Source organism: Esox lucius, chromosome 21 (assembly GCF_011004845.1).
Source record: "Esox lucius isolate fEsoLuc1 chromosome 21, fEsoLuc1.pri, whole genome shotgun sequence".
NCBI lineage: Eukaryota > Metazoa > Chordata > Actinopteri > Esociformes > Esocidae > Esox > Esox lucius.
Window position 1 is genome coordinate 19,036,303 of NC_047589.1, and position 7,752 is coordinate 19,044,054.

The following is a 7,752-nucleotide window of genomic DNA, read 5'->3' on the forward strand; positions in this document are numbered from 1 at the left end:
ATTTTGAATTACGTCAGGATTACAATACAAATACATTATAAACCAGGAATAAAAGATGAGAGAACAATTTTACATTTGTGTTACTACTTTGTGTAGATATTTAATATCAGGTTCTTCCTTGCAAAATGATGAACAGGACGTACCAGGTTAACAGGTAAATAATTTTCTTTCCATTTACTACGCCAGTAACAGTTTGATGTTTAGGAAACATTAGGTCTTTACTCTAATGGCTTTAGAAATACAACCACAATCCTAAAATGTAATGATGGTCGTTTGACCAGGAATAGTCAATATTTAAAGAAGCATTTACTAATCTGAGAATCCACTTTTCATGTGTGACATATCGAGTGAAGTTTTGAGACCACCCAAATTATCTTGTCATTCTATTAATCTGATATCAAACACACATATCCGGATTGCCAAGAAATTAAAGTGGATATGCGCAGTCCCTCCAAACAAATGTGGGCCTAATTTATTTTCATAGCTGTGCTGTCTGTACTAATAGAATTGATTGAGATCTCACACTTGAGATGATGTGGATATTTGATGAATATGGAGGGTGATAATTAAAAACTTAGCATGATGATAATTTGATGTGATAATACCATAATCACACAGTACTTGAGAAACCTGCAGGGTGTTGAACGCTTTTGAAAGTGCATTTAAATTTTTGTGTAGAAGCTCTTCTTCTTACACAGAAAACCTAGGCCATACTTCCTCTTCTTGACCTGACTTAAGAGTCTCTATTTGGTTCTCCAAGCCTCCTCTCCATAATTGATGTTATTGTGTTGTGCTGTGGTGCAAAACTGTTCTAACAATTCAATTCTCCTGTTGTTCACTCTCAACAGTCTGATCAGTCCATCTTAAACTGTTAAAAAAACATCCAACACATCAGCACTGAGAGCAGGTCTGTTCAGAGAAAAGGATGCAGTGGCTTCAAAAACAATGTTTACACTAAATGATGTCCAACAAGAACAAAAAAACTCAGCTCTCAAATTTCTAAAGATGTTTTGTTGATGGCATAAAGGGAACCAGAAGAGCTGTTGTTTCCTTTTTTCTGTGTTGAACTTGGTAAGTGTGCCTATTGAGTCTAGACATGTTAAGCTTAGACATTTAATATTTATTGCAAAATAAAAAAATTAAAAAAAAAAAACACAATTTCTTTATGTCAAGTTAAGGTATTTGAAATACAGTGCATTCTGAGAGTATTAAGACCCCTTCACTTTTTCCATATTATGTTGCATTATAGCCTTGTTTAAAAATTACTTGAATAACATGTTTCCCCTCATTTATCAGCACACAACAAAACAATACCCCATGATTACCAAACAAATATAGGCTTTTTAGGTTTTTCTGGTCTGGCTGGGCCACACAAGGACATTCACGGACTTATCCAGAAGCCACTCCTGCATTTCGTTGGCTGTGTGCTTAGGGTTATTGTCCTGTTGGAAGGAGAACCTTTACACCAGTCTATGTTTCTGTAGAGCTGGTTTACATCGTGGAACTGTCTGTTGTCTTTCTCTCAAACCCGACTAGTCTCCCAGTCCCTGTTGCTGAAAAGCATCCCCACAGCATTATGCGGCCACCACCATGCTTCATCGTGGCATGGTATTGGCCTTGTTTGGTATTGGTATGGTCTAAGAGTCCTATTGGCACCTTTTGGTGAACTCCCAAGCCTTTTAGTGAGTGGCCACTACCACAAATACCTGATTGGTGTAGTGCTGAAGTGATGGTGGACTTTCTGGAAGGTTTTCCCATCTCGTCACAGGAACTCTAGAGCTCTGTCAGCATGATCATTGGGTTCTTGGTCACTTTCCTGACCAAGGTCTTTTCCCCCTTATTTCTCCAGGAGAAATCTTGAACAATATATACAGGTTTTGGAAAAACAAATGCTGCCATCCATATATATTTAAGATTAATATTTCCCTCAGAGATGTGCAAGTCACCCATGCCATGTGCACTAATGCATCCCCATACCATCACAGATGCTGACTTTTGAACTGTGCACTGATATGAAGCCGGATGGTCTCTCTCCTCTTTAGTCCAGAGGACACGGCGTCCATGATTCCCAAATATAATTTCCAGCTCTGTGGCTCAACACAATCCTCTCACAGAGGATTACAAATCAATTTATAAAAAATTTTAAATGCATTTTTCAGGATATTTTTGTTTGTGTCTCTCACTTTTCAAATAAACCTAGCATTAAAATTATAGACTGATCATTTCTTTGTCAGTGGGCAAACATACAAAATCAGCAGGGGATCAAATATTTTTTTCCCCTCATTGTAATTTATAAGCCAACAATCTAAATAACTGCAATCGTTCATAAAAACATTTTGAATGTTTGAAATGCGCATACATACATTTCAAACTGTGGACAAATCCTGAAGTTGTACAGAAAGCAACTGATCAATGACCTAAATAAAATTATAATGGTCATCAATACATTTATAAATGTTGTATTTAATTTAGTTTGGTCTTGTTAGTCTTTCTTCAATGAAATCTAATTATTCTTATAGTTGGAATTCAATTAAATAGGATTTTGACTATGACACTAGAGGCATGATCCATCAGTAAAGTATTGAATGCTTAGCTAGCAAGCGCTGCTCGGTGGTAAACAAACTCCACATGCTCCACAAGAGGCCTACCAGATTGTGCAACTCAACCATGCATTCAAGATGATTTTTTTTTTCACTGTAAACATTTAACTCATGCTATAAACCTGAACTAAAACGAGCTCTCTAAAAAGCTGAAAATGGCACACTTGTTTGAGATTGACCCGTTTGCTTTATTGTGCTGATTGCTCTTCCTCCTCTGTGATAATGCCTCAAATGTGTTTCCTCTTAAGAAAGAATCAGGGACTATAAACATTGCATTTTTTTTTTTTTTATTTGAATGGAAGTGGGCATAAAAGGCACATGGGCTTAACAGATATGCTTACCCTGCATTACTGAAAAGCCTGAATGTGTGTTGTAATGACTGTGCTTCAGTGTTTCACCTTGTTCACCTTTCCTTGCTGTGCACCCAGTCATTCGTGCCAGTAGCATGCAAGGAGAAAGGCTTCACTTCAAATACATGAGAGCAGTGCCATGGTGTCGTCATCTGCCCCTGTCTCTCGTTACCCCTCATTGTGTTCTTTTCGGTGATCGCTCTCCTTTTGGTCCCTAATGTTGAAAGTCTGCAGACTCACTTCGCCCCCAGAGCCTGGCGTTCAGTCTGTTCCATTTGGCTCTCAGCAGATGTCAGCTTCGAGACGCATGCAGTGATTTTTGGGTTCAGCTTTCTAATAATTGTCCTTCTAACTCTGATATGTATTGTTGAAATTCTATGTTGTTATTAGTTATTGTTTTATCATTCCACAGTAACTTAGTTTCTATGGTGGATTACGAGACTCATGTTACCAGGTACAGTTGGGCATTATTCGGACCCAATAAACAGAATAAACAAATAAATACAGATTGCAGGTATATTTACTACACACTACAAACCAAAACTAAAAACATGCATTTATGTCAGCTTTTCCTCTGGATTTAAATTACAGTGTGCCGCACCAGGGCACTCCCATAAGGCCAATATGGACTTGTTCCCATAGGCATGTTTGCTGTAAGCATTGTTGTGTATTTGATATTCCTCAGAGCCTATGTGTCATTTAAACCTGGCCTCCAATGCATAACTGACACATGTAAGGTATTCACAAACGTTTCAGCATCCGCCACCAGGAGATACTGCTGCAGCTGGATCCCCCCTCCGGCACTTGGCACGGTAGCCTGGAGTGTTACTGTTAAAACCTGGTCATGCAATCTTCCTGACTGAATGACTCCGAGTTCATTTGCTTCCCTGCGATTCGCTCTGAAGCGCCATAACCTTGGGCTATTGATATGGGTTTTCATCAACAGACATAGGCATCGTGACCGGGACAGGGGAGTGATGCCACCTATGCGTTGTGGGAGAATCATTTTATTGGTTTGAGTCACATTACCATCTGCTGAAGTTATCAGGTTAAGCCCTGGTCATACAAAACCAGTAGCCTGAAGTAATTGTGATGATAAGATGTTATAAGAGGTTGTGATGATAAAACCTTTTTGTGGTTACATGAAGGATGCACAATTAAAACGATTTCACATTGACACCGCTCTGTTGACGATGTGCAATATTCATATTTGAATGAAAGCGGTTATACCTCAGCCGCAAATAATGTCCGTTTGATATGTCTTTCCTCTCTTGCGGCGGCTTACCTGCATACTCTGACCACTGTCTCCTCTCCTTAATGGTAAATGTTTGGGCGTGCGACGTTAAAAGTAACCAATAACAATATGTTCCAGAAATATTCAGTTTGCACGTGATTCGAGTGTGAAGGCAATTGTGTAAGGCTTGGGCCCGCAGTCATTGAACACATTCATCTGAATGTATTCAAACACAGGGCAGTGGTTTGTCAAGTGTTAACCAAACAAGGGGGATTATTTTCATCATTGTGCTTTTCACCACTGACAATATTTACACTCAACTTCTGACATTGTATCGCTGACTCATTACATTCAGTGTGGATACAGCTGGTCTAAGTGTAATTAATGCACAATCCTCCAAGACCCCTTACAACCTCTCCTGGAGGAGTGTGGGGATAGCTTGAAGGACTGCTTTAGCCCAGAATCACCCCCTGAATCCTAAACAACCAGCAGAGCTGCTCTTGTCGGCTGGAAAAACATAAAACGTTCTGGTAGACCAAGAAGTAGGCCTGAAGACATTATCCATTCCATAAATGTCCCTTGCAACATGGATTGCAAAAGAGAGAGAGAGGGAGAGATGGGGAAACAGAATCACCCCCACCATGTTATTCCACAGTAATTCCTGAAACAAAACCCCCAAGTGGTCCCAGCGGCTCCGTCACTGCTTGACATGCCTGCTGTACCCGTCTTCCGCTCTGCTGCAAGTGTTGAAGATATGAGGGTGGGCACCTTGGGACCCCCGACAACCCCCCCACACCCCAGGCAGAGCAGTCAAGTTGAAGGACTGAGTCAAGCTGAAGGATGCCACAGACATATTGAGCAAATAATTTATGGCTGATACAGCTTTCATTTGGAATTAAGAAGAGGAAGAAGAAACTGCCCCCTGTGTATAGGCATCTCATTAAAATACAGGTTTCCCTGGTTGTCTAGAATGTTCCGACTTGACATTTTCTTTTTGGCTTCTATTGCTTATACATAAATTCAGATCCTGCAGAAATATTGATTTTATATCTCTTGTAGTAGGTAGGAAAATGCTCCCTAAGCCCATTTACCTAGTACCCTGTAGTGCTATTCAGCCAATAATCCTGTTGATATTTAATCTCTCATCAAATTAGGATAGCAGTGACATTATTTATTGATATCTTCAGAATTAATTTGACTCTGTTTATCCTCTTATGTCTGTATTGTCTACTTGTCAATATTTTTGTTACATTAATGTAAATTGTAAACTTTTGTTTCCAGCAAAGTAGTTTTCATTAAATGCTGGACCCCAGGAAGCCTATCTGTCACAATGGCGTCAGCTATTAGAAAGTACCCTTTCCCTTCCCCGCACAAAACACTGACTTCTGATGCATTACCAACTTACAGTTATTCAAGAGAACTAAGATAATTGCAAAACTTAACTTTTTAGCTTAGAGAAACATGTTTACTCATTCTTCCAGGGAGCCCATCACCTGAGATTTTTTTCTGTTCTCACTTCATAAAAACATTGCTTTCTTGTCTGCTACTGCTGGTTTCTTTGCTGCTTGCTCTCTATAAAACCACATAAAAACACAAACAAATGCATGTGTGCGCAAACACGCACACACCCACCCACACACCCACACACCCACACACACACTGCTTGATCGGCCCTAATAGGGTTCAGTAATTAGTGTGTTTGCATAGGGCCTGTCTGCACATAGCAGCCCCCTAAGCAGGTCTGCCATGGCATGTCTTCTGAGTTTGACTGTTCAACAGTGCAGAAAAAATACAATACAACACACAGTGTCTGGCCCAAATTAGGCCGGCAGCGTTAACACAATTAGAGCCACTTTAAAACAATACTGACACTAATTAGGAGTTCAAGTTTTAGCTGGTAGCTCAGACAAAAAGTAACATTAACATGTTTTCTGAAAATGTGTACAGCACAACATTATGTTTTTCCAAACATGTCTAATGTTGCAATCGCTTGCATTATTTCCAAGTGACACTGCTTAAAGGAAAATAAACAAGGTTAATTCAAATCAATGTTCTTGCTTGACTTAAAGTGGAATCAAAATAAGTACAGTTGCACTGCAGTGCGCAGGGTGTTGCCTTCCAGATGGAACATTTAACAAGTGTCCTGACTATTTGTGGTCACTAAGTATGCCAAGGCACTTATCTTAAGAGTGGCTGTTAACCCCAGTGTCCTGGCTACAGTTCCAATCAGGCCCTTCATCAGCCTCAGTATCCAGTGGCACATAATTTCCTCCCGCCAGAAATTGTAAGTCGCTGTGGATAAGAGTGTCAGCTAAATGACTACGTGTGCACGTGTGTGTCGGTGAGCGCACATTTACGCACTACAACTCATCCTTTGAAAAGTTCATCGAACTCTGATGATGCCTTTCAGTTTAAATATGGAACAACACCTCCAGCAAAATAATGTCCAACCCCTGTGTGCAAATACAAACTGAATTCAGTGAACGCTTGACTGCTGAGTGCATATGGTGCGCCAAGCTGGGCCTCAAGCTTCTGTTACCCTCAGTAGACAGTGCTGTCATTGTGTGTGTGGGTGGGTGGGGGGGGGCAACTTTTCTGCTTAAGACGACTGTGTATTTCCAAAGTTTACTGTTTGACTTCATGCTGTCCAAAAATAACACTGAGTTCCAAAACATTATAGTCTTTCCTCCTTTCTGTCCTAAAGAGCATTCATATTTTATTCACATTCTCTCAATTTCCATTTCTAAGCCTTACACTGGTTTGAATATTTATGAGATACAGCTAAAGGTGGCTTCACATTGTCTGAGATTTCTCCCTTGTTACATTTCTATGTAAAATGATGGTAACTGCATTAGCAATATTGGGTTACTAGCCCAAGTTCTTCTTAATTCATGAGTTCATTGAAAAAGTGCCCTCCGGAAAACTATGTCATGTTAGCTACATTGTTATGCTTTGAGTGCTTCTAAATTCTGCAGCAGTGAGCAATTAAATGCTAAAATGAATAAAACTACCACCAGGCATTTTAATATAAAAGTATGCAGATGATAGAAAACTTGATTCTTGAGAGAGATGCAACAATACTAATCATAGCATTTACATGGAAGTTCATTCACTGTTTAATCATTTTTGTGTGTCTAACCTGTGAGCGTGTGTGCTGTTGTAATGAGGACCATAATTCTCTATAAGTCACAAGAAAACGTAATAACACTGTATCGTGGCCCATAAACTTATTTAAGTGAGGAACAATCTAACATTAAGTAGAAAAGCTTTATTTAGCTTGTATATTATGTATGCCTCGTTTTTCGATCGTATACGCAGTTCCAACAGGTAGCAGAGATAAATCTTTATATTATAGACCCTTTCATTTGTTTATAAACAGGGATTCAAGAGAGCAAAGCACAAGCATCATGTAGGCAGAAAGAACACCAAGCTTGTACCGTAACTGATTGATACTGATATCTAGTATTGCTAAATCTGACTGGAGCGAGTGAAGAAGACAACACTAGAAATTCACTGTTTTTAGTATATTGCCATTCATTTTCAGCACAATATCGTGACTGCTATTCCA